General features: G+C 47.6%; 1 long non-coding RNA gene across 1 annotated transcript; it reads right to left on the bottom strand.

Annotated features, from left to right (window-relative positions):
- Positions 1-11,965: 11,965 nt before the first annotated feature.
- On the bottom strand, positions 11,966-13,386 carry LOC311437076. The gene is made up of 2 exons (XR_014693283.1): positions 13,285-13,386; positions 11,966-12,430 (listed from the first exon to the last, which is right to left on the bottom strand). It is a non-coding gene; the product is annotated as an uncharacterized lncRNA (long non-coding RNA).
- Positions 13,387-25,690: the final 12,304 nt, after the last annotated feature.

Below are 25,690 nucleotides of genomic sequence, written 5' to 3'. Positions count from 1 at the left end.
TTTTACCATTTTACTTGGGTTTTGCAAATTCTAGGTTATAATGTTAAGAATGAGAATGAGGCCAGTGTAGTGTTGGTGAATGATGGATATTTATGTGGCACGTTCATTGTGCATTCTTTGAATTTTGTGAAGTAAATATAATATCACTTCAGGCTCTAAAAAGAATGCCAATCGACCATATCTTTAACCTTTAGAATCTTTAAAAGTGCTTCGGAACTTGCCAATTTTTTTTTAATTTTTTTTTTTTGTTTGCTTTTGAGTCAGCTATGAGATTGAAGTTGGGTTGGACTCCATATGGACTCCAGAAGAGAGGAGCTCTGTTCCAACCTCGTTTATCAATCTTATCAAGGCAAGGATTCTTTCTGCTCATCCTGTCTACCTGGGTGGGATAGATGGAAAGTGGGTGGGGAAAGAAATACCTCTGCACTGAAATTTTGAGGACTGGGTACTCTAGGCTGCAATTGCCAGGGAGAGCAGGTGGTGAACCTCCTGTACATGTGAACCATCTGCACAGAGGAGTGGGCTCACTACTGAATGGGCAAAAGAAGTATAGGGGAATCAGGGCACAAGGAAGGCAGGGTCTTTTGTCTGACCTCTACTTCAGGTGATCTTCCACTGACATAGACAACAGCAAAAAGGAGGACAAGGCAGATGAGGATCAGGCCCTGTGAGCTCAACAATGACATGGGATGTATTTATTTATTTTGTCACTTGAGCACATTCACCTTTTCTTATTGGAGGGATACTCAGATCTTTGGATTCAGGTATTTTGTGTCACAGGTTTACACCCCCCTCATCTATCTTCCTCCATCAACAGTCCTTATCCTCAGTAAACTCAGAATCAGACTGGTGTCTTAAACGGCATGAAGGAAGCTCAGAAACTTATTTTAGCAAAGAATCTTTGGCATCATGATAGCCACCCTCTGTCTTCCGAGCTGGGGACAAAAGGGTGACAAAACAGCAGGATACAAACAAGATGCCTTGATCCTGCAATTTTTGAGCCATGCCAAGAGTAACGCTCATTATCAGACAGGCAAAGTTTGTTTTTTCTTCCCTACCAGTTTCTTAGCACTGATTTAGGCTTCACACTGACACCAGCAAAACTGCACTTAAATCACAGCCCTGAGAACTGGCTACACGTATCCAAAGCTGAGCAGAGTTCAAACCTCAGCCCTGCGCTGATACAGAGTCTTTTCTGTTTTAAATTGCCCACCCACTCACTATTCCCAGCTGCCGAGCCACATAACGTTCAAAGACCACACACAAGGTGCAAGAGCAACAGGGGCCTGTTGAAAATTAAAGTGCAGCAGCTTCGTCAAGAGGATAGGCTCCAGCATTGCTGCCTCGAAAATGGGGGCAAGGAATGAGGACGGAAGGGCAGACGGAGACCGTGGGAGATCCATACAGAAAGCAATGGGAATCTATACCAGAGCATATTTTCCTGAAATCCCCTACCCTCAGCACACAGATAAGAGGGAGGCAGAGCTTCCCATGTGAACACAGGCAAGAAGCAGCTCAGAAAAGGAGGTGGTGCTTTCCAGAGTCCAGAGATGATGCTGGGGTGCCTGGGTTTGTTTTCACCTTGACTGCTGGCTCAGTGAAAGGACCTGAAGCCAGTCAAAAAACGTCTCTGTGCCTTATTTCTCCCTCTTGAGCAAGTATCAAGAACTATAAGAGCCTCACATGAACGTTGTGTAATGCAAGTGGCAGGTACTAGGCAGGTACTCCCATGCCCCTGACAGACAGCAAGCCTGTCAGAGGGCTCTGGCTCCTTATTCTTCTCTCCAGTGCTGCTGCTGAAGGAACCTTGCTGTGAGAAAAGCACTCGTTTGGATACCATCTAGTAGCGCCATCCATCCCACTGTAAGAACATATTATTATTGAAAATTAGGGTCTTGTGATGGCACAAACAGAAAGGGGCCAGCGCAATCAGAAGGTGAAACATCCCCAAGTTTGGAAAAGAGCAAGGCCCTCCTGCTGGCCCTTGGGCTAGAATTTGCAGGGTCTGAGGGAAATTAGGGAAAATCAACCTTACCTTCAGCATATCTTCTCAGATGGCAGATTTTGCTATGATTTTGCACAAAAAGGGACTGTTCTCCTCCAAGTGTTTTAAAAACATTCTTTTGTTCCGCTGCTTCTATACATAATAAATGTGTGTTTATATGTTTATACATCAAGATGTTGTGCTTAGTTGCTAACCGAGGCTAAATACTTCAAGGCTGAGTCAAGCTGCACTATAAATGTGGGCTATTTTGCCCATCACTAAATGAAACTGCTTCACCGCTGAGACAAGGCAATGTTGTAAGGGCGCGCAGCGCAACCCAGCCATTCGGAACAAGAAACAACGAAGGTGGTTTCTAACAGAAAGTGCTGGGGCTGTTTGAAGAGGCAAGCTGCCAGGGCTCAACGGGTATCATCCTACTCCCCAGTCCTCAGCTGGGACATCGGTTCAGGAGAGATGAAAGGAAGAAAGATGAAACGGCACGCCATGAACTTACTTACTGCAACTCTGGTTGCTGCTAGCAAAAGCAAGCAAGCCAAGGAGACACTGGAAGAAAAGATTCCCTCAAGAAGCCCACACCATATACTCTGAGGCAGTGGTCTGAACCCAGAGCCACATGCTGTAGCCAGCATCTGTGCCTGCGATGAGCTAAACTAGAGCCACAGATGCAGAAGCACTTGCGGTGTTTCCAGGCTCTTGCATTCCCAGATCTGGGCTTCAGAACATGCTCAACAATAAACAGAGATGCTGAGACTGGGATTGTGGTAATTAATGCTTTTGCTCTTTCGATTTCACTACATTCTTTTAAAAAAAAAAAAAGAAAAAGAAAAAGTACAAAACGTGCAGAAACAAATAAATATATATATTAAAAAATGGCATGCACACATACTGCTTCTTTCTTCTGACCCTGTCAGAAACTCTGCAGAAAAGAACTTGCAGCACACAATCGCCTGCAACCAGCTTTTTTGAAATATCCTACTGTGATACATATCAACCTTTTGCTTTTTGATTGATAGACTTTGCTAGGGAAACACGGCAGAACAGATGTGAGTGCATGGGTGCCATCAAATGAATTTTAACGCTCTTTCTCCCCCCCCACCCCCTCCCACCCACACGCTTATAAAGTTATTCTGGAAGACATGTGAATCCTAAATTATGGGGGAGGGGAGACTGGGGATTAAGGGACATCTGAGGAAAGTAGTATAAAATTGCACTGAAAGCAAAAATCCTCCCACCATAACCTACCCTCGTCCACCCCTGTGTCAACAAATATGCAACCAATTAATGTAATTGCAGAGTTATTTATGGTGCACAGGAAAGTGTAGTCAGGGACCCTGAGAAACAAGGTTGCGGGGATAGGAACGCCTGGGCTTTCCCCCCTCCCTCCTTTGCAGATGTTTAAGTTGACTTGTGGTGTCCATGTGTCTCATAACCCAGAGCCTGTCGGCTCTGCAGGTGTTGCTTGCTGCATGGGGGTGGGTGAAGTGGATGAAAGGAGACCTGGAAAAGAGTTGGGGTCTTCTGATTTCAAACTGTGACCAAAAGATATTGGCTGTTTTTAAATATTCCCCCCTTTGCAGCCTACAAATGCCCCGTACTTAATCCCTTCAGATGACCCTTTCCGACAGCACCAACAACATTTGAATACAACGGGGGGGGGGGGGGGGAAATCTTAACTCCATGATTTGATTGTTCGGGGTGACAGTTTTGTTACTGTTCAGTGCCCTGCACAAGAGAGGTTTTAATTAGAGCTATTGAGTGGTTTGAATTGGCACAATTAGGGTCAGCATTAATGATTGCTGCATGTGTTCTTTTGAACAGTAAGGGCTTTTTTTTTTTTTTTTTGCCCACAGACAGGAGGGGGTAGCAGCTAATGAACTAGGAGAGTGCAAATTATCTCTGCAAAGCTGGGGCAAGTGTAATACACACTGGGGATGGAGCAGAGCAGGAGAAAAGAGCACATCTTGTGGGGCTGAGCCAGAGGGCTTCCCAGCAGTGTGCTTACCCCACTGCTTGCCATTTGCTTCCTCGGGTACCGAGTACCGCATGGAGCACTGACAGAGATCTGCTCCTTGCATCGCAAGGGAAGGCTTCAGAGAGTCCAAACACAGGTACTGGAAGGAGGCAGGAGAAGCAGCCTGCTGAAAACCAGCGACCTGCTCGTGCAAATTGGTGCTCCCATGAGTAGGCTTTACCCACCTGCCATGCACATCAGTGGGCTTACGGGATCAGTTCAAAGGAATACAGCCACATAAGATATGTATTTGTGTATAAGCACCCCTCCCATGCATGGGTGGAAATGCCTCCTAAAAAAAGCAAGCCTGCCACGACTGCGCTGAAGGTGGATGCAAGAGGCACACGTGTATGGCAGCTCTACCAAAGGCTGCCCCCACCCCTGCTGAGGAATCAGGAGTCCTCACAGCACCTGCAGCTTGACTTAGGGACCACCTCCCATGGCCTCCTTGGGGCTTGAACCTCTCCTAAAATGTGCCTGAGCCACGTGGTCCAAGAAGGCATGTAGAAAACCTCCTGGGCACTCCAGCAGACTCAGAGGCCTCCTTTCCACTTAGTTCGTGTGAGAATGGGCCAGCAGGTGGTGGTGACACCGATCCCACATCACTAGTAGGGGCGCCTGTGGACCTGGCTCAGGTCTGGCTGCATCACCCCAGTCAGATGCTGGTCTGCTTTGGTCTGGCCCCTAAATACCTGTGTAGGTCAACAAGTCCTCTTCAAATGTCATCTCTACTTGCATGCCTCGTGAACGTGGCCCAAAGATGGAGACCGTCAGGCACCATGCATCAGAAACAAAGATATTTCAATAAGCTAAGCTAGCTGGCAGAGCAGAAAAATAGCACATACATACATACTGCTGGAGGACCGGCTCTCATGCATTTTTCACAAAACATTTCCAGCCAAATTTCCTGCAGCCATCCCAGAGCGTGGCCACCAACACCTAACCACCCAAGTTTTTGAGGCCAAGCATTCGTGCCAGCCAAGGCTACACACCCCAGCAGTACCTGTGCTTGCAGAGCAGGTAAAGCTTTGTGCACCACTGGAATGGAGAAGCTTGGTAAAACCCTGGGTGTGCAATCTCAGTTGGGAACTAGCCAAATACTTCACTGCTCATCTATGCAAAAGGAGACAAGGGTGCCCAAAATATGGAGGGAATAGGGCTCTTTGGTGTGGTTAAACAGAGGTTACTCTGTATTGCTGTTTGTAGGTGTTTTCAGGTATTTCAGTGCCTCCTTCACTCTCTAAAAATAATAAGCTTCTATTAAAAAATCCCACTTCTCTGGCTTTTTCTTCTTTTTTAAAGTAAATTACATTATTCTTATTTAATTATGTGCTCATAATCTCTAGGCCTAAACCAGCTGAAATTTAGACTGCAACTAACTGGTGATGCTTTGCAATCTGTAGACAATGAATGGATAAAAATCCAGCGGGCACTCGCAGCTAGGAGATAGCCTTACGTTGTTCCCCTGGTAGAAACCAGTAGCCTGAAGTAGGCTGCCTCACCTCAGGTGTGGGCTACCTACTTATTTGTCACATCTGTGGCTTTCCTTTCCTTTATTACCTTACAAGCTCTTTCCTTTATTACCTTTGTGTGTGTGTGGTGCTAACACCCAAGACGCATGGGGGCCAACCCTGCAGAGGCTCTGCCCTCCCTCCACCGCAGCAGGATGCGGGTGTCCCAGCCTCCAGGATGGGAAGCGCTCAGCAGCATCAGGCAGAGGGCTGCTGCTGCCAGCAGGAGCTGGAGCTCAGCAGGTGGACTGCAGGAGGGCGAGAGCAGAGCTGCAGGCACTGCTCAACCACTCATCTGGTGCAGGGCTCTGTCCCCAGACCCTCTCAAGAGCCAGCAGCATGGCTTCAGGTGGCTTCATCTCAGCAGGAACCCCTGAGTGGAGGAGACATTCCCTGACCAGGAGGAGCTGGCTCCACTGAGGTGCAGCAGCAAAGCAGAATTGGAGTACCCAGGGAAGGGCAGAGACACAAGGAATGTCTCACCAGCGCTCGGCCCCTGTGCCACTGGCTGCTTTTACCTCCTCTCCCCCAGGTCCATCTCATAAGGACTTCGACTGTTCCCACGTCCAGCTTTTGGTTTGGGCAGGCATCCAGCATCACTAGGCAGATCCAAAACGACACCTCACACATTCTTGAAGGTGTGAAAGAAACAACCAAGCTGAATAGTTTCTCCACCCTTGGGGTGCCAGAGGTAATCCCATAGACTTGCCAAGGAACAAGCAAGGACATCCACAAACATTTCATGACCACCTTCTTTGAGTCTACTTTGGTATTAAGCAGCTATGGGCTTTAGCATTAGCTGGAAAGCCGAACATACAACTGCTCAGAAGTCACCTCTGCCTTGAGTTTCTTACATATATCCCCAAAAAGTCAGCCCCTCAGAGACTTTTAGTGAAGACTTGGATTTACATCATCACATAAGTGTATTAATAGTCCTCATGTAGGTCTATTACAAGCAAATGCTGCAGTTTGGAGGATGGGGACGGTGATAGCAATGCAGGCAAAGCTGTCATCTGGGCTCTGGTGTGAGGTTAAGCGACCTGAGAAGGATGTGGGAGCTAACAGGCGTGAGAGAGGGGATGTGACACATGGAGAGCTGAGCGTGAGAGGGAATATTGTGAGAAGCTGGCAAAAACTGCAGATAGCACCATGAGGGCTGGCTAGATTTCTCAGGTGGTTAAGGGGGACGCATGTGAGAAGCGGCCAAACCACACAGATAGCTGGGGGGGAACACCAAGGACGTGCTGGGAAATAGGACCTCGCTGGGCTGGTACCCGTGCTGGTAATAAATAACACACAGCTGAGATAATCTAGCTACCAGTAACAGAAATACCGAATTCAGCAGTGAATATGGGAAAACTGTGGTGGTCTACTGAGGAAAAAGGACTAAGGTGCAGGTTGGCTCTTTGGATCCAGTCTGGGGCAAACAAAGTGAAGTGCAACCTCAGCAAAAAGAGGGGTCAAGAAACACAGAAATGGATAATAAGGTGTGCAGTTCACATCACTGAGGGCATCTGGGGACACTTGTCAAGCAGCCCTGTATGTGATCACTGCAGCTGGAGTCAGGCAATGAACCAAAACCTTTGTTCTGGCCATATCAGAGGAGTCAAACCTGCTTCCAACCCAGGCAGAAGACAGGCTTTGGCAGTGCAGGATGGGTGCTTTCGTTTGCAGTCAAGTAAACCCCTGGACAGACAGATTGAGCACCCCAGCATCACCACATTTGTGCCTATTCCAGGCCCAACATCATTTGCAACTGCCCACCACTTGATAACAGATAGGAAGATAGGGTTTAAAGGCTTTGTTTGTTTTGGTTAGTTGGTTTTTGTTTGGTTTTCAGTTAATACAGATAAACTTGGGACAAAAGAAAGTACCTCACCTGCCCTCATGCTCATGGCCTACACCCAAGAAGTGTGTTCCAGGAGGACAATTTGGACTGAGAAATCAGTACTGCCTCTCCTCTACCTCAGTGCAGGTGCTGATTAGGAAAGGCTAAATACCCAACAAGCCTGTTGCTGAAGTGATACTTAGCAGTTCTGTAAGCACTCCCAGAAGAAGCTGTAAATGCAGACTTGAAAACTGTCAGGAAAAGCAAACTACTCAGAATTTACGTAATCTGAGCTCTGGCTGAAAGTTTGATAGAGTTATTTTACTTGATGTAGTCAATCCATTTCTAACTTGAAGAAATATGTCGACTGGAAGCTCCACAGCATTTCATTCACTCGGATCACCTATAAGCCAGCAGAGAGACTGCTTTTCATAACTGCTCCATATTGGTTTGTGTCATACCACCACATTGCTGTGCTGCAGCCAGACCAGCACAACTTGCGAGCAGACCAGCTGAGCTGTGGTGATTAATGACCCCCAGACACTAAGCTGCAAGGCATCTCTCCTTTACAGAGTACTGAGCAGTGAATTTCCCCTCCATATCCCCAGGTCTCCTTCCCCTGGCACGTCCAGAATTTGTCCTAGCTTAGGCCTTGCATGGAGAAGCCAGTAGCCCTCAGCAACCAAAAATTCAGCTCTTCTTTCCTGGGAGAGGCTGCTGTCTGTCACTCTTGTGTCCTAGCCCTCTGCTGTAGCCTCTTCCAAAGGCAGCTTTTCCTCCAGCCTTGCTACAGGGAAAATAAGTTACCCCGAGTCTGCATCTCAGAGCACTTTGGAGATCTCCGGTGTTGCCAAGGCACTGGCAGGGGGCTGAAAGAAGCCAAGTGTTTTGCTGAATGCTCTCTTGCAGAACAGAAGCATGAGCAAAGCTGGACTCAGCAGATGTGATAACCAATACCCACTACAGCAGTGGGTATGAGAGCTGGCAAGAACAGAGTCATGCACCTGCGTGACTTCTAAACTTCCCAGAGTCCCCCCTTGCACTGATTTCCCACCAAGCCTGAAAATGCCTGCACTTACTGGAGAAACTTCAAGAAAGAGGGGTTTGTCAACAAAGCAGCATATTCCATATGCAAAAGAGGGATTTGTCAGCAAAGCAGAGTATTTCATATGCGATATCAGTTTAGAGCAATGTTTTAAATCTGGTTGAAATGAGGATTCTGTAAAACAAACAAACACAACCACAATTGAGCTAGAGTTATGGCTGTATGTTTAAAACAACTGATTGCAGAGTCACATCTGCACCTTCTTCAGCTGTCCCATTTGCACTGCCTGCACATTATTTACCTTCTCTCATCCCCAAGCCTTCCACCCTTGAACTAAAGAAACTTTACATAGTTTTCCTTGGTGCTATTGCAGCTAGTGTCTGCACTGCCACGACAGGGTGGCACCAAGGAAAGCTTCCCACAGGGAGTTACAGCAGGGGCACGGACAGGGAACATGGAATCTGAAACAATAGCTAACAATAGTGCAAGTGGAGATCCAGTGATCCAACCAGAAGGTACAATGAAAAACAATTGTTGGGTCTTCTGAGCAAGTGTTACAGCCTTTCTGAGGATCCAGTCCTTGTTGGTTTACCTATTAAGGCCCAGCCAGGTGGTCCTTTAGGATAAGGATGGCCTGCCTGGAGACAGTCCTTTGTGGTCTGCAGAGCCATCTTTGTGGTCATCTGACAAAAGCATCTTCTTGGGTCCTGGAGCCCTCTCCCAGTGGGAAAGCTACCAGCTCTCTAGCTGGTGATATTTCAAGCATGTGACCAAAATAATACTCCATGCAAATAAAAAAAAATCACGTTCACCTTGGTAAGAACAGGCATTAAAGAATTGTTTCATTTCTGATGATTTTTAGAAGAACTAACAAAGAGTTCATAGGAAGAAATGTCTTTCAGCACGAGCTCTCCTGAGAGAGCAGATGTCTTGATGTCAAGATGCTGGGGAAAGAAATAGCAGTAGCACTGACTGTCATTTCTGAAAACAGCCATCAGGTTGCAATGCAGTGACTGCCAGTAGACCCTGCTGAGGACATAAGATAAATAGGGTGACGTACCCTCTGGAGTCACCCTGCTCCCCCAGAGAGCTGAGATGAATGGCTTCAGCCAGGTACCCAGTTTTGGGCAGCTTGTTGGGCAGGGAGGACCCCATTTCAAAAGCTGCAGGACTGGACACCCCCCCAGACATACACTAAATAAACTGTGTCATTATTTCTTGCTTTTTATGAATCTCGATATCACTGGACTTAGCAGCAAACAGGTTTTATCCACATGTTGATGACTTAACTGAGCACAGGAGCACTGCCAGCTCACACCGGTAGTTATGGAATACCTTTCCCATGTGGCCATTGCTGTAATTTACCGGAAAGATCATCCCCAATCACCACAATCTGAACCAAAGGCAAAAACTTTCAGTGCCTGAGCAAAGTAGTTTCCTGCACAGCCTCAGCCCCCAGCCTGAAAGCAGCGACAGCTACCGTCAGAGTTTATACAAATGGATGCCTGACTTGAGCACCACATCTATGTAGGCTACTGAGAAAAAAAAAAAAAAAAAAAAAAAAAAGTAGCTAATTTTCAACAGTAATTAATTTTAAACTGAGGTTTCTACTCAATATCTCTTCATGGGTTTTGCTCTGGCACTTCACGCCCTCTGCTCACCACCTCCTCCATCTCTCCAAGCCAGAACAGCCCAGCGAGGGGCTGGCCCACCGCAGCCCTGCATCACGGCCAGCCCTGCCCCTCGCTGAGCTCTGCGAGCCAGCAGAGCCCAGCCTCACCTCCGCATCCCCAGGTGTGTTTGTGGTTAGCATAACTTTTACGATTGTGATGACGCAAGGCCTGAGCCTGCAGGCTAGGCGGTCCAGGCAGCGCCAAGCCAGGAATCCCAGCTGTGCAGCACCTTGCTGCGCTGCCCCAGCCAAGGGTGGGCAGAAAAAGGGCTCCCAGCAAGGCAGAAAGGGAGCAGCAGAGCCCAGCAAGGGTGCTGGTACTCACAGCAGCCCTCGTCAAGTGCTGTCCTTCCTCTTGCATCACTCTAAAAAAAAATCCTAACCTCATCTGCTCTCTGCACTTAAATCTGACATTTGGATGCAGAGGGCCAGGCTGGCACAGGAAACATAATTTAAGAGTGTCTAGCCTCATGCTTGGTAAATTGGGCCCATTATCCAACCCCCTGTCTGTATGTATCACCTTACATATAGGGTACGTATTGATGAAGGGGGATTTTTGCATGCTGAATAACATCCATATGTTACCCAGGAGATATTTCCTGTTCTTGGTGCTGCCGTGTCATTAATTTTCCTGCTTGTTTTGACTGTTTATCTCTCGAGCTGAAGTGTCTAGAACTGTGAAAGCCCCCGCCAAGAAGAAGTCAGTAATATAAACATCATCAATATTTATGATGGACACAGAGAAAAATATTCCACGATGCAATGCCTTGTTTTCCACCCAGCTCAGTCAGGGCTAGGATGCCTCAGAATCCTCTTCTGCTTCGCCTGTCTTCCATTTTTCCCCCAAGCAGCCCGGTCATCTCACAGCACCGAGGATTTTCTGTCCCTTTAACAATCCCCTCGCCTGCCAGACTTCCTCCTTTCATAGCCCCCAGGCGCTCCCCCTTCTCTCCCCCAGGGCTAGTTAATATGTGCCAAATCCTGACACCCTGAATGGTTTCCCAACGCCGACACTAATCACATTTTCGGGAGCAGGTCAGCAGTGAAGGAGCTGAAATTCGTGTGAAAAAGTCCCCGGGATGGCCCCGGTGCCTCACACCTGCGTGCCCTATTCATCCGCACTGTTTACACATTGTCATCCACAATTAATTCTTTCCAGGGACGCTCCACCGCCTGCCCTCCCGTTGCACAGGGACCCCATTCGGAGCTGTTGTGTCTGTTAAATTGAGCATGGGGTGCTGTGATTAAATTAAGTTTTGTGGCTCTCTCGCTCTCCCTCCCTCCCCTTCTCCTTTCTCTCCATTAATAACGATGCCTGATAGAAGATTGCTGGCACTGGAATAAAGAGGTAATTACAGGCACTAAAAGTAGGGGAAGAAAAGTTTATATTTGGGAATGTGAATGGGGATGTCTTTTCCAACACTGCCCTCGGTGTGAGGTGGGAACAGCAGCCCCGTGCAATGTCCAGGGTATGAGGAGGAGGACATGGGGCTGCATGTGAAGGTCTGCCACAGGCAGAGCAAAACTCAGATCTGAGAGAGCCTTTATCTCCTGGCCTGAAAATGGGGGTTTCTTCAGCAAGTGCCATTCCCACCTTCTGCTGCAGTACAGGAGCGTTTGTCCTGCACAGCTGTGTTAGTGCATCTATGGGGCATGCAGCAGGAAAACTGTTCTTCTCCCAAGACACCATACCCAAACACACCAGGAGAAATCCCCGGAGCTAGAGGGCTACCAAATCCTGTCCCCATACTGACATTCATCTGCACCATGGAACAAAACATGGAACGAGAAAAGCTCCTGGGAGACGAGCAGGAGAAAAACAAGAGAAGAGACAGGAATTTGACCAGCTTTTACACTCTACAAGTTTGCAAAAACACCCATGAGGCAGCAACATTTCATGAAGTGGACAACTGTTTTTTATTACTGGTATGTCTGCGAAATCAAAGAGCCATTTTTTGCTCAGAACAGGAACGTGCAGAAACTCCAAGCAAGCCGAGCCGGGTGGATTTGGCTTTCCGCCTTAGTTCAGCCACTCGCAGGACTCGCTACCACAGTTCGGCTGCAGCCCTCTGGCACAGCACACTAAATGTCACGATGGCAAGAAGAACAGGCCCCAGACCCTCCTAGCCAGCTGAAGAGCAGCCTCTATTTGCTTTTTGAACACTAGCTCACTTCAGACAAAAAAAAAAAAAAAAAAAAAAAAAAAAAAAAGAGAGACCTGAGAATTGCCCTAAGTTCTGAGGCCCCAATATCCAAGACGTATTAAACATCACAAAATTCATTGGCTACAAGCACAATCTCTGAAGGCTTGGAAAACAGCAGCCTCTCTGATTTTTATCCTATGCAAGAAAATTGCCCCTGCAAGAGAAAAATCTTCATGTCAGCAATTAAAAAAACAGCCGCCTCATAAATATTGCTGTAAAATATTGTTGCATGCCCATACGAAACGTGCTGGAAAGCACATGCTACATCCCCCTCTAGTGCTGAACCACTACAGAATAGCAACCTAGCACTGCTGCTGTTTTCTTCAGCAGAAGTGGAGACTTTTCTGCAGCAACCTATGATTAGGCCCTGTAAGTGAAGCAGGAAGGTGGCTGCCACATGTGAAGGCATTTTTACTGGATGCTATCTGTTCTGTGGCAGATAGATTCACAGGGACTGAGAAGCCTGAGAGCCCTGGAGATCAGTAGGGTTTAAATAACTTGTAAATACCCAGGACAAATCTGTTTTGTTTTGCAAGTCCCTTTACTCGTTCTGCACTTCCACTGAAAAACTAGCGAGCCATACACATCACACACCTGATCAAGGCCCATCCCACAGCACCTAAGGCCTTTTGTGCTCTGTATGGAGCAGTACCAGAGGAAAGCAGCCCCTCCATAAGCACCAGTTATACCTAACACCCTCCTCATCATCCTCTCTCACAGACCTTACTGAGGGAAGCAGCCCCTCTGAGTTAGATGGGGAAGACCAGATTTGATGGGTGCCTGCACCCTATTACACCAGCCTGTCTCACTGCCTGCACCTACCAAGATGGTCAAACTCAACACCGAGGTCACACCATTCATATGGGTGCCCAGAGCACCTGGCAGCTCGCACCAAAGCCATGCAGGCTGCAAACCCTGTTTCTCAAGCACATAGGGAATTGCTTTGGCATCCCAGATTCTCCTACACTTTGTGAAGCACAGCTCTCTAAGGGGTCGGTTTGCACCCACCTTGCAGTCAGCTTGGGGATGGTCTCAGCTCATTAGCAGAAGAGGGAGGAAGCAGAGCAAGGGCCAAACATCAAGGACCCAGGTGGGTGAAATCTGCCAAAACAGAGAAGGGCTAAACACAGGTCTTTATAGAGGAGGCACTTGAGCAGCATTAGTGGCAGGTGGGAACAGCCCTGCCTATGAAAATTTAAAGGGAAGGCTCGTATTTAAGTTGTTTTCCTGAAGCAGAACTACTAGAGATATTGATAATATAGTTATGACAAATCCTGCAAGCTGCCTACCACCCTTTCCTCCCACCGAAACCAGCGAGAGTGGAGGATGCCCAGCAAATTACACCACTTGCCCAGTTAATAAACAATTTACCGAAGGATGCACGGTTTTGAAGTGCTGTGTAAACACATATTAATCAATCATTAGACAATTAAGATAATTCCCTGCTCTTTTTCCCCGGCACTCCCCAGTTGATAGATGTTCCTATAGCAACCCAGCGGTACGGGGAATGCAGGGCTCGGCCAGGCGATGCTAGCGGAGGACCTTTGCTCTCCAGCCCTCCAAAAGTCACGCAGGGCAAGCGGAAGGGGGCTGCGAGAGGTGACATGCAGGAAGGAGGCTTTCAATTTTAATGGAGATTCTTGCGATGACAGTCTATGCAAATAGGTACATGAAAGAGGAGAGGAAACAGGCTGGGGGAAGGGGGGGAGAAATTAACCCTGGTTCGGATTTCAAAGCGAGCCGGGAATAATTTTTGTAGCTAAGAATAGTTGCAATCCACCTTGTTCGCCTTGGTCTCGGCCCTGCATAATCCTGACGTTCAGGGTCTGAAATTACAGCTGGGGGAGGGAGGCCAGGGCTGGCAGCCCAGGAAGCGCTGCCGCTGCCCAGGCCTCGCCGCCATCACCTTTATGGTTCCTTTGTGTCACCAAAGCCAGCCCTGAACAAAGGAGCAGGCCCTCTGCTTTCGCAGGGCCCTCGCAGTTGTTTTGCAAATGAGATTGCTTGATTGGAGAGCAAAATCAGAGATCTTTTGAAGCTGCTGCTCAGGAAAGGGGGAGGAGGGGCCCAGTCCTGCACAGCAAGCAGTAGGATCTGCCCGGTGGAGAATGAACCAGAGCAGCTTTTAGGTGAAATTCTTCAGGAATACCAGCAAGACCCGACAGCCGTCTCCAGAAAAGAAGAGGGTCTGCTAACATCCCGAGAGCAACTTCTGCTCTTATTTCAGCCCTCTCACCCTCGCTCCCCCTTGGGGCCAGCCAAGCCAGAGGCTGCCTGGGCCTCAGCCAGCGCCTGGAGCAGGGCTCCTCAGCTTGTCCTGGCCGTGAGTGCTCTGGGGGGGCTGCTCCATCCCCACACCAAGGACTAAGTCCAGGGGACCAGCCTGCAGCCCTCTGGGGAGCCAATTGATGTAGATCTTGTCAACACCTATACAGGCGCTCGCTGGAAGACTTCCTCCTTTTTTGATCAGAAAACGGCTTCTGCACAATTAAAAAACGCCGGTGGGAAGATGGGGACACCGCTGGAATGAGATCGTGTTTTGCCAGGGCTGAACTGTCAGAGGTGAAGTGCCCCCCAATTTTTCATTCTGGTTCAGTTCGACATCAAAATGCACTTTCCCGAAAAGGCCTCTGTTCTTTCCTGTGCATGGGGCCTTGTGGCTGAGCTACATTTACTGAGAACAACGTGGACCTTGCCCAAGCTTTATGGGAGCTGGGCAAAGCTCCCAGGGAGCACAGCCCAGAGGAGAGAATGGGACCCAAACCCAAGGAAGCGGACTGCCTACTTTAATGTTAAGCAGACTTGAAACGAAACGTTTCATGTCAGTTCAACAAATTGAAACAAAACATTCCTACCTCAGAAACGTCAAAACGCTTCACTTTGATCCAAAAAATGTCAAAACAGAACATGTAGACATTTCTGAACATGACTGTTTTAATTCCAGGAAACAATTTTTTCCTATTTTTTTGCCCCAGTTTGTTCTGTTCTGGAAAACAGAAGCAGAAACTCAAAATTTCACATAGCTTTCCTTAGAGCTGTTTATCACAGGAGGGACTAGCACTCCCCATACATGTATGTGTGCCTGAGCACTCTCACAGTGGGTACATCTGCTGTGCCTCTTCCAGGCTGGTTTCACCCCCCATAGAGATGCCAGACCGGCAGCCCCATGGCCAGAGGACACCCTTCAGCCTGCAGGACATCCCAAGCACCTGAGCACACCCAGTGCAAGTGTGCTGTCACATACAGGAGGCAGCTGTCCACAGGGTAGCCTAGAAGAGTGCCCTACTAAAAAGAGTGCTTGCTGAAAAAGAAGGATGTAGGAATTTGACAAACCACTTTAGTGCATTTTGATCAGTGAATTTAATTTATATTGCTGAGGATTATGGATCCTGTCCTCAGTGTGATTAACAGCACACTAATATGGAGAAAGGTCACCCATTCTGAATCAGACACTGCATGCCCCAGATGGACCCACAAGTCTATTTTTGCCTGTATAATCCTACCACCATACCTAGTACCAGTTTGACTGCCTTGTGTAGCCATGACTTACAGTATTGTTGCCTTCCAGCTGAAGGCTGCAAACACAACTGTGTGTGTCACCGACCCCTTGAAGAAAAGTGCTCCTCTTCTGCAAAAGCCAAACCAGGGAGTAAAGTCTTCCCCTGTGCTCCTCCATCAAAACCTTCTAGCTGTTCTGTGTTTCCCATACAATTGAGATAAATCCCTTTTTCCCAAAAGCCAGATGACTTCCTGAATCATTGTTTTGCAGTCTTTCAGTGCTGATTCCCTCTCCATTATATATCCCCAGACAGGGTCCTGTCTTGCTTCTACAGGGTGAGGTGTCTGCACATGGGTACACAACGGCTCTCTTGCACTGGTGGGATAGTTCACATGGCCACATTCTAGTCACATCCATCCTACCCCACTGGATCAGGCTGGCCAGGACCTCCCCAGGGGTGATCCACAGTCCTCTTCTGCCAGACTCTCAGTATTTGTTGCCCAGGTTCCCCAACTACAAACCAGTCTTTGCTTGGTGCCTTCACCTGGGCAAACCTATCTATATCCTGGTCTCTTCCTTATGGGGGGAAAAAGATTCTTTTATATATTTCCCAGTGGTCACTACTGCAAAAGCAGCAACTGTCATCGTCCTGGACATATGCTGTTGTACCAGGAGATTTATTTCTCTCATTTTGTATAAATAACTCCTAATAATTCATTCTGCTAATTCCCTGCCTCTGCCCAACTTTTCCAAACTCATTCACCCTTTAAGGATGTAAAAATAAACTGCAGGAACAATTCATATTGCATCTACGGCTAAACAAACTCTCTTGGGTTCCACTGTTACCCAAATAGTACCCTCTAGACTCATTCCCTGTGGGTTGGCAGTAGATCAGCACTTGCAGGCTCTCTCAGAGGTTTGGATCTGATGCAAAATCCATCTTCTCACTGAGTCCTTGCAGTGTCTTCATGAGGCTCCTGCAACAGCCTAAAAGAACATCCAGAAGGCCTTATCCATCACCGGGCTGTCCTGGGCTCCAAGAGGAGAGTGGATCTGAGATGGGCTGGCTTCCAGGTGATGATTGCTCCCACCTCCCAGTAACAGCTTGCAGCAGTCTTGCCAATTGCTGGGATATGTCCCTAAATATAGGAAGGTTTGGGGCTTTAAAATGTTATGTAGATGATTACAAGATCTTCCTTTTAGGGATAAAAGTGCAGTGACATTTCGTGGAAGCAGTATATCACCTTTGAGAACAAAAGCATGCATTGTTTAAAAATAAAGAATAACCACAGAAACGGAGGAAATCAGTACGTAGGTTATGTTCCAAAAGTCTCTCCAGTGAAGCTTCAGATGTGCACTGTTGCCATCATTCTCCTTGAAGATTATTTCAAGGCTGTACTAATATGTGGATCATGAGTGTGGCTGTTACCATGGGCACATATCTAATCAAATGGATCCTAATTATGTATATTACCCAATTTGGCACGTTGAGAGTGCTTCAGTGATGATTCTTCTGCTTGTCTGACAAATAACATGATTATTCAGTAAGCTGCATATGTTTTAATGCTGTATTTTTGTTCTTTGATAAGAAACTGTCCAACTAACCAAAAGTGCTTTTCACTTACAAAGGCATTGCTAATATTAGCAACCAGATTCAATTCATTATGTTTAATAAGCTAATAAATATATTTAAGACTTCTTGTGCTATGCTCAGTCACCTTCAGAAAACACTTTATCATTAGTCATTAGCAATGAAATGGTCTCTTCTTTTCAAGGATGAGAGCACTTTTAAAACTTCAGTTTAAGATTATAAATTGCAATGCAACTCACTTTAAAAATAGATTTTAAAATTGATGTTTGTCTTTAGCCTTAAGATGGAAAACAGATTCTTTATATAAGTCTTGGATTTATGGAAGAAGCAAGGAATTTTTCAGGAACATGTCAAAGAGAAGTTAGTGTCCATTACCTTCACAATATGAAAAAAAAAATGTAAAAGATTGCTGTTTCTCCCACATTACCACAATGCTCCCTGGCACAAGCAGAAAACAAAGCTTTTCCTGTGACACCCACTGAAGGATGGAGTTGCTGGCAGAACAGTGGGACAGGTAATGATGGAGGCTGTAGAGCTCAGCCATGCTTTAAATCATCTGAGACAACAAGCTGGGAGACCAGGTGGGAGCCTGTCAAACTTGTGTCAGCAGGAGTCGAGCTTTTTGGGACATGAGCTGCATACGGCATCTCACTTTCCATCTCTGTTTTTCTGCCAAGTCTTTACTCACATAATTTGCTCCTAAATATATTTGGAGAAAGGACAGAGAAAGGTTCCCCTGGAGTTTCCATCCCCATCATGCCCACACAGCCACCAGAAGGCCATGCAGTGCTCAGGTTTTAGCAGCTCTTCCTTCCCCTTTTCTGTACACTGAAAGGATAATGCAAGGAGAAAGGGAGTTTGTAAATCATCTCAGGTGACCAGAAAAATGCCCATCTTCTCTTCTTGTCTTCCTATGACACCTGAAGTCTGAAAGAGACAAATGTGTGAAGTGTGGAGTTCAAATGGTGGGCATAGGAATGAAGCTAACTTGAGCTGCAAGGGGACTGGTATAACTGAATAGGAAACCACCCAAACTGTGAAGCTTCTAGTTAAAACTAACAATAGAAAATTGTCATCTGTCAGAGATGATGACAAGTGGATAAGATCATAGAAAGAAGACTGAGGATGTAGCCATATGATGCCCAGATAAGAAAGCATAAATATAGCAGCAGGTTGGCTTTGGGCAAATTCTTTTGAAAACCCTGAAGAAAACCCACTGGTGAACCTGGCTGCTGGTCAGAGAAAAGAAGAGGATCCTCTACCCTTGACAACCTAGTGTGGGTGGGTGAAAGAGGTGAAGAAGCCCCCCAGTCAGTGCCAGTTGCCCACTGGCATCAGTATGGGTACCCAGCTCCAGTCACCAGATGGGTGGCCCAGGAGGGCAAGACTTAACCTGGCGTGGCTGTGGTGGGTTGAGAGGTGGGTCAATGAGCTCCAGCGGGTCAATTCGCATGTCAATGAGCCAGTATAATTTGAGTTTGTGTAGCTGTTGCTGTCACACTTAGTTTAAATGTTGTTTGTGTATAATTGAAGTATTAGTAATAAAATACACAGTAGAAGCTGGAATATTGGTTTACATGGTAAAGGATGGTGTCATAACATTCAATATTACCCATGCTGGTTGCCATCCAATTCAGCCAGCAGTCTCTGTGCTAATAAATATTTAAGTTTCCAGCTTCACTTGCTCTGTGACACCAGACACCAGGAGACTAAGTAAGTCCTCCCCTCCCTCCCCCAGCCCCCACATCATTAAAAATAATTAAACTCTTCTCCTGTGGTGTCCAGGTGTCAGAAGACACATGGTAAGTCTCACCTCTAACCACCCGTGGATGCAAGGATGGCAGCACCACAGCTCCTGCCGGTGGGGCAGCCTGGCCTGGCCAAGCTCCCCAGGGCACAGCAGGGAGCCACAAGTTAATCAGCAGTGCCCTGCCGTAGGTCAGCACGCCGAGCTATCTGCGTTCTCCAGTGTTTGTCATTTTCCATCAGCCTCCATTTTCCTCCGAAATCTCTTTGGTGTACCAATTAATCCAGAGGGTTTTCATTTACTCAGGCCATCTAAACCAGCAATACGCTAATACCCCCCACAATCACTGCCAACAGCTCGTAATACATTTTAACTGCTCTTCGGCCTTTGATGTGTTAGCCTTCTGGGCAACATTATCATTACCCTTTATATACCTCCGTAGGTGAATGCAGTGCTGTACAGCGGCTCGCATATGCTAACTGAGAGCCAGGGTTTGTTTGTGCCTGAAATAAAATGTGTTGTCCTAGGAATCCTACAAGAATTGTTCCTTTTTTGTTAGCAAAACCCCAAACAAGCTGCTGACCCAAAATAAAAAAAAAAAAAAAAAAAAAATATCCCGGGAGATCTTATTTTCAAAGTGGTTGAGCAAATATAGTAAGGAAAAGGACAAACTGAATGAGGCCTTCACCTGGGGAGTGATGCTGCGATAGGAAGCCTCAGTGGTGGACAGGGATTCTGGTAGGAGTCTGAGTGTGGACAGCGTGCCAGCACAAGCTGGTAGTGTGCCTTGCACACGTGCACGTGCTGTAAATAAAAACGCTGCTTTAGCTGAAGCACCGGATACGGCTAGATTCAGGGAAATATAAGGGGCAATTTGTAGGGAGCCGGGGGCATGCATTCTTCACAACTTTGGAGCCATTTACGGTTTTGAGGGCTCTCTTAATGGAAATAGTTACAATTGCATTTCTCAGGGAACATAAATCAGCATGGGTGGCGTCAGGCTGACAATTTGGAAGGGCGCTCAGCCCAGCTCGGAAACTGTGAAAGCATTGAAAGGTCTGAAAGCTTAGTCTGAGATCGTACAGGTTAGCCAAGGTCGTTTTACAAAGGCCACATGATTCACAGGTGCTTACAGCGGGTGGGTGGCGAAAAAAGCTCCCCAGAACAAGCTACTTTTGTGGGAAAAGATGGATACCCGATGCGAATATGGGTGCACACAGTGGGGTCCCTGGAAGGCGGAGCAGAGTCATTTCTAAGGAGGGCTGTCAGGGTCAGTGTGAGAAAGGTGTCTGCCCCTGGTAGGGTATCCCTGAGCCATCCAGCAAGGAGAAAGATGCTGCCCTTGCCCAGCCAGGCTGCAGGCCCCAGACTGCTCTACTGATCCTGCCATGTTCTCCGACACAAGGTGTTCAATGGCTCCCCCAGATCCCATGGTCAGCCTGTAGCCACACAGCAAAGCCCAATCCTCCAGAGGGCTGTCTGTCCTTGGTGGCAGTGTCCCCTCTCCTCCTCCACCTTCTCCGGCAGCCCTCACGCAAGGGGACCTCAGGCTTCAACGCTGCCAGCGCCGGGCCTGGTTTCAAGCAGCACAGCGGGCACTGAACAATAGGCCGCCATGTTGAGGCAGCTAGAGCCCGCAGTGCGCCCGACCGCGCAGCAGAAAATACTGTGGCGGGGCACAGCCCTCACGTACAAAGCCGACGGGCCCCTGAGAGTTCATTGTGAAGCAGCCACTGACGCGCACAGCTAGCACTGAGGAACACAAACTGTGCTTTCTAAAAATATAAAAGCGCGGTGCCTGAGGGAGGGCAGCTCGGGGCAGGGGAAGTGGGGAGAAGAAGCTGTCTCTGTCACCCCATCCTTGCAGGGTTTTCCAGGCTTCCCTCATGCTGTGGCTGGGGGAGATTCAGAAAAACAGATGCCGTGGGAGGGCATGGCATGGCCACAGGCTGCCTCAGTGCCATACAAGTGAGCCCCAGGTGGAGAGAGTCTCGTCCTTCGTGAGCCCGCAGGGGAAGCCACATCTCTCTGCCAGGTCTTGCAGGTAGAAGACAGCTCTCCCAGCAAAGCTGTGGGTTTGCAGAAGACCTGGCAGCTCTGAAGCATGTGGCCAGATGCACCTACACCAGGCAGCCAGGTGTCTGTCACTGGGATGAAGGTGGCCACTGGCTGCCCTTTCCAAGCCCACAGATATGGCAGGTGTAGAGAGCTCCTCAGCCTCCCATGCTGCAAAAGGGAGTGAATCCCACTGCTGGGCTCTGCTCTGAGCCCCCAGGAGTCTCTTGGTAGTGAGGCGGTGGATCCTTCCTTCCATCACTCTTCTTGGGCAGGAAGGAGATGATGCTGCACCTGGGGAAACTGCCTGGAAACTCTCAGCTGCCCCATGCAGGTACCCAGGGCTCCATAGGACCCGACATGAGGGATGTGCTGTCCCATCCCACACAGGGAGGTGTGGATGCAGAAAGTGCCCAGTCTGCAAATGCAGAAACGGTTAAAAGTTGCTGGTAAATAAAACTTGCAGAAGAAAAACATGGTCTGGGCAAAGAAAAGCATCCTTTCCAGCACTGCCAACCCCACATACTCAAAAATTATGCATCAGACTCCAGAGAATCATGGCTTAAGAATCACAAGGGTTTTTGTTCTGGTTTTTAGAGAAAATTATAAATGTTTGAGCTTCTCCTAATTGCGCTCTGGTTTCTTGAACTTTATGATCACATTTTCAAACTTTTCTCCAAATCCCTGAGGGCTACAAACTTCTACATTTTTATTATAAAATAAAGTTGAGAACCTCACCTAATGCCCAGAGCTCTGGGGCAAACAGCAAGATCAAAAGGCTTATGCTAAAATGAGGAGAATAGGAAATACTAGAGATCTCAAGAATGAAAACCCTGCAATATACGTGCCTCTTGCCATTTTTCTCTACTGTTGCGCAAAAAAGCTTTTAGAAGATATTTTGCTGTCTCAAAAAAACATCGCATTGCTTAACTGCATTTTTTGCCAACTTTAAGAGCAGGTCTTCAGTAACATTTTGCCTCTGAGGACAGCATTGCTTGCAGCAAAGAGGCAAAGAAAAGTTAAGCCGGGGGCAGCAGCCTCAATTTTATCAGGGACACAGAAGCACAATGTTTCCAACAACATGTTGTATACTATGCACTACTGTTCGGGAAGCTGGGAAGGTTCAGAAACATTATCCAAGGTCAATCCCAGACCTGACATGCAATTTTTAGCCTGGTCCACATCTCCTTTACAGAGCAGAAACATATTGCCAGAAAGGGGCAGGTGGGTGCCATCCAACTTTTTCATTTCCTACAGCACTGAAAGACCTGCCATATGTCTTTCCAGGGATACCTGTGTTAGGGGTTAGATAACTGTGATAAATGTATCAGTCTGTGAGGAGCTCAGTGATCCAAGATTAAAGGCCAATCTGAGTGCAGACTCGGTACTATGCCTCTTGAAAGGGTCTGGCTTGTAGCAACCTGATTATCGATCGCTGTCTGTAAGAGAACGTGATACTCTCGTGTGCACTGGTCTCGTTAGCTTTATTTACCACGACACTTCCTGAAACATCCTCTTGTAGATATAATGGCTTCCTTTGTTTGCTGTCAGAATGAACAAATGGAAATAAAAACACGCTGCTAATAATTGTGTCCTGCTATAATTAAAGCAAGACAAAAGCATTGCACTGCTGGGTTTGGCTTGCTGTTGCCTGGGTGCTTGTACAAGACCTAGCACAGGGGGTGACCGCAGGAGCAGCAACAACCAAAAGACAACAGTGCCTAATTCATTTAGGGAACTCAAAGCCACAAGGTTTCCATCAGCCCAGAAACTCAGCAAAATATCCAGGAGGACAAGGAATACATTTGGATAGCCAGAGTATCCACAGAATGTGGAAACAACACTCCTCAGGCTCCAGCGTTTGACCTGGGTATTTATTAATGGGAACAAGAAGATACTTTGTCCATGAGCAGGTCAGTCCATAACTGTCTGATAAGGATTTGCTTCCCTCAGTTTCCAAAATAACTCACGGTGGCCAGAGACAGTACAGAGGATGGATGTGCTTTATTCCTTTAGCACAGTTGGGCAAGATACGAGGCTCTCCTTTCCTTTTATGCAACAAAACAGGCACAAACCCAGTGGAGATCAGCCCAGAGGTAAGCAGCAGCAGGGCTGGCAGCCCCAGGCATGCACCTTTGCTGGTATGCAGACAGGAGCCAGCTCCCTGGAGCACTCCTGACAAAGCTTAGCGCACGTGGGCCTAAGGAGCTGCAAAAGGTGAAGAAGGATGGCAAAGTACACAAATAAGCACGGGGTTTTCAAGAGCCTGCTTGAACTTTGAAAAGTTCATGGTTCATCGGCACTGTGCAGAAAGGCCAGGAGTTCAGGAGGGAGGCAACAGGGCTTTAGCAGGATGGTGCACATCGGCTGCACATCAGGGCTGGGGCACTGAGCTTCCCTTGGACCAAAGGATACACCATCACACCAGGCTCCCAGCCTCCCCAGCATTACTTCAAGGCATGGTGGAGCCCAGTACCACATCTCCCATCCTCCAGGGTTTTCATCATCACCACACCACCAGGAAGCAAAACATGCCTTCAGTCCCTGCCTGGGGGAACAAGGGCAGAAATTTTCTTGCCTATGTCCTAAAGCAAGGGGAAGCAAGGAAATAGGTCCAGCTCACTTCTCCCACAAGCAAACAGCATAACCCTCTGCTTGTCCTACCTCCTTGGTCTGAATCAGGGCCCCGTAGAAATGAGTGCAAGTTTAAGACAAAGGGAATGAAAACAGTGGGGGGAAACAGCAACTCTCTCCCAAAATCCAAACTAAAAAGCAGTGACATAACTATGTCACTGAGTTCTCTCAAAGCTTGCCTTGTAAACAAACAGATCCTCCTTTGCCTTTTCCCTTTGTGAAGTCCCTACACCCTCACTGTGCTAATGGTCAGTAACACTGCATGCCCTGCTGATGGCTTAATGCCATGTTTCTGCTGCCTGTAGATTTAATCAGGATTCCTTAGCAACATCAAGAAGCCAAACCTGAAGAAACCCTTCTGTAGCTGGAAAGGGTTATGCTCATCTTATTAAGCTCAGGTTGCTTCAGGACCTTTCCCATCCCCACCCCACAGAGGGGACAGTGATAAAGCAGGGAGCAAGCTCTAGACTGACCCAGGCTGTCTGCTCAGTGACTTTCTCAGCACTGAGCCTTATGAGCAAGTGCAGTGTGGCTGCAACATTTATTTCTGCCTTGTGGGGAAATCTCTGCTGTGAAGTAAGCTCATGCATCCTCTTCTCAAAGCACCTGATGTGCCAATGGGAGAGAGGAAAGTCTGATCTTCTAACACAAGCAATCCACAGCTTTGCTGCAAGATTAAGTAAGAGTAAGTGGAGTAAGAGAGTAAGTAGCCACAATAGTAGGAAGAACAGAGACAGAATCTTCAGACACCACTGTCAGTGATGCAGAGATACAAGAATCAGACAAAGCCATGAGCTCTGCAGTGGCACCAGCAATTTCATCCTTATTAGCCCTGTAACTCCTGTAAGTATCCCGCAAAGGCACTGAGGAGCATGGCATGCTCCCTCACGGTGCTCTCGTACTAACTGAGCAGTTTAAATCTATGAAGATAGAACTTGAGCACAATCTACCCCGATGAACTTATTTAAAATGTAAGCCTGGATACAAATGAAGCACACTTACCTCAGGTCAAGGCACAATTGACCTTCACAGGTAAAAGGCATCTATATCTAGAAACCAGGCAAGAGGCCAGGGAACTTTTTATCATCCAGATCAGCTCTCCCAGGCTCATACCAAAACGGCTTGTCAAATGACCCACAGAAAACACAGCATTTTTCTGAAAACTTGTAGCCCAGCATAGGTCAGAAGAATGGCAGAAAAGGCTTGTTTTTCCCATGAAACTAGGAGCAACAATCAAAGCTATATGGATCAGATACAGGCCTAAGGAAGGACCTGATGGCCTGCCAACAGCATTTTACCAAAGTCTGAAGGAAACTTGAGCTGTCAAATATTTATGAAGCTGTCTTTTACATCCGGTCCCTAAGGAAACGAAACAGTCAAGATCAACTAGACCCACTAATTATGTAGTTAACAAGTGACTACAATAGACAATAAGCAATATCTTGGGGAAAAATAAACATCACGGAAACAAACGGGCTTCCTACACTCTGCGTAATCGCCCCCCCACCATAGGCCTGCCTTTGAGGTAAGCCTGCTCAATGCCACCCTTCCTGCGGGCAGGGGCAGCCAGCCAGGATGTCCCTCCACAGGTGGGGACACGGTGGTGGCCCAGGCATTCTCCTCACCCCACCGCAAGTGCTGGCCTCCATGGCTGATGTGCCTCATGCCCTTGGGACTGGTTTCTCCAGAGCTACCCGGACTCTGAGGACATAAGCATAAGCAATGACCACCTGACCACCAAGCTTAAATTTCCAGCAAATTCCCTAAAATGGAGAAGAGGCATAGAAATAAGCTGGTTTTTCACTGCTGACCAGCTGAGAGCTGACGCTGCTGAGCACTCCCCGGGCCCCCACGAGAGACAAAGCCGTCAGGAACATCACAGGAGGGT

The sequence above is a fragment of the Aythya ferina genome (assembly GCF_964211825.1).
Source record: "Aythya ferina genome assembly, chromosome: 5".
In the NCBI taxonomy this organism is placed as follows: domain Eukaryota; kingdom Metazoa; phylum Chordata; class Aves; order Anseriformes; family Anatidae; genus Aythya; species Aythya ferina.
The sequence above is the reverse complement of the archived record's forward strand: the minus strand, read 5'-3'. Positions and strand labels throughout refer to the sequence as shown.